Here is a 2,084-nt window from a genome sequence, read left to right as displayed (position 1 = left end):
CCCACCCGGAGCTCCACTTCCGGGAGACACGCGGCGCGGCAGGAGGTGGGGCGGCGGGCGCGCGGGGCACGGCGGGAGTTGTAGTCCCGGTTGGTGGCTGAGGGCGCCGCGCATACGTGGGCCTGGCCGGGCCTTCCCTCTGGGCCTGGAAGGCCGCCGAGGCAGCCGGACCCATTGCCGCGACGCCGGGTTGTTTTTTATTATTTGCTGCAAAAGCCAAAATCCAGTCGGTTTCGCAACTGGCTGCAGTAGTCTCCAAATGTCGGGCGGCCTCGGAAAAGGTTCCTTCTGCCCGCACCTCCGCGCTGCCTGGGGTTAGGGTGGGAGGCGTCAGAATGATCCTTCAGGGTCGCAAAGTCAGGGGGCGGTGCTTGGGCATAGTGAGGGGTCGGACTCCTGAGCCCAGTGACCCGAGTTGGAAACTAGAACCGGTTCTGCAGCCTTGTGTGCGGTCACCCAAGAGCACGCTGTCACCTCCACACCGGGCCCCTGTGGTCAGCCCTTGCCTCCACCGCGTGGGTCCAGGCCTCTTGCCTGGGCACAGGCTTAGCCCTGCCCCTGTTGGCCCTCCATGCCAGCCGAGCCTCCACGTTATCCCTCCTTCCTCGAGTTTCTTAACACAACCCTAAGCCTTCAGTGTCCCCCACTGCCTCTGGCCAGCAAGTTCCCGGCCTCCTCAACCTGCCCCTTACATTGTGGGCAGAAGTCGTGGGATGACTTTTTGACTGAGCCCTAGACAAGCTGGGAAGAAGGGACCCTGTCTGCTGGATTCCACCTGTGCCCCTGGTCCAAGAAGGCAGATACCGACCCATTCCTGTTGTACATTGTCCTCAAGGCATCAAGTCTCTTTGCAAGCCTAGCTCCTGCTGCACTGTGAGCCCTCCATGAATATTTGATGAAACTGAAATATGCAGGAGAGACTAACATGGAGACGTCAGGCGAAGTCACCATTTATGTCACTTTGGAAGCATTAACCCATTTCAGCAAGGGTTACAGGATGGTTCTGATGCGCGGTGGAGGCGGGTGGTTGGGCCTCCTGAGTCCTGAGGACCTGGGCAGAGGGAAGCGGATGAAGGGCGGCTGGGTCAGCATGAGAAAGCCCGCCCCACCAACTGAGAGGCGTTTACAGGGAAGCTCAAAGTAGGGCATTCACATGTTCACGGACAAGGTTGGGGACCAAGCCCCAGGGTGAGAGTTAACAATGACTGACTGCCATGTTTTCTTACTCCCCAACTGTTAGGGGGGATGTTGTGATTTTGTGAAATTAACGTATGTGAGTGAAGACAGGGCAACTGATGGCCGGCAGAGGTTCAACAACAGAAACGGAAACAGAGAAGTTTATTACTCCCGGGTTCTGGAGGAGGTACAGCACATGCCTGGAGGGGTCACGCAGGAGGTCTGTGCAGAGTGCAGAGAAGCAGAGAGAAGCAGACCCTGGGGCGTAGTCCTTTATCAGGATCCCTTGGTGGAGTGCTTTGGGGTTCCCAGACTAGGACTGGATTGGTTAATTCAAGCCAAAAGAGTAGGGTTTTGCTAGAAAGTTAGACTGTGAAGAAAGCTGAGCGCCAAAGAATTGATGCTTTTGAACTGTGGTGTTGGAGAAGACTCCTGAGAGTCCCTTGGACTGCAAGGAGATCCAACCAGTCCATTCTGAAGGAGATCAGCCCTGGGTGTTCTTTGGAAGGAATGATGCTAAAGCTGAAACTCCAGTACTTTGGCCACCTCATGCGAAGAGTTGACTCATTGGAAAAGACTGATGCTGGGAGGGATTGGGGGCAGGAGGAGAAGGGGACAACAGAGGATGAGATGGCTGGATGGCATCACTGACTCTATGGACACGAGTTTGGGTAAACTCCGGGAGTTGGTGATGGACAGGGAGGCCTGGTGTGCTGTGATTCATGGGGTTGCAAAGAGTCGGACACGACTGAGCGACTGAACTGAACTGGGGTCTTATCTCTAGGACACTTAAGACATAGAGGCGCTAGACAGAAGATGGGGGTGGGGACTCTTGATCACAAGAGCATGTGTTTGCTGGTGAACAGGCTGCTATCTAGGGTGTATGGGTGTGTGAAGGGGCTCGAGTC

Source organism: Bison bison, unplaced genomic scaffold, assembly GCF_000754665.1.
Source record: "Bison bison bison isolate TAMUID 2011002044 unplaced genomic scaffold, Bison_UMD1.0 scf7180017864375, whole genome shotgun sequence".
Lineage (NCBI taxonomy): Eukaryota > Metazoa > Chordata > Mammalia > Artiodactyla > Bovidae > Bison > Bison bison.
This window is presented reverse-complemented; position numbering follows the sequence as displayed.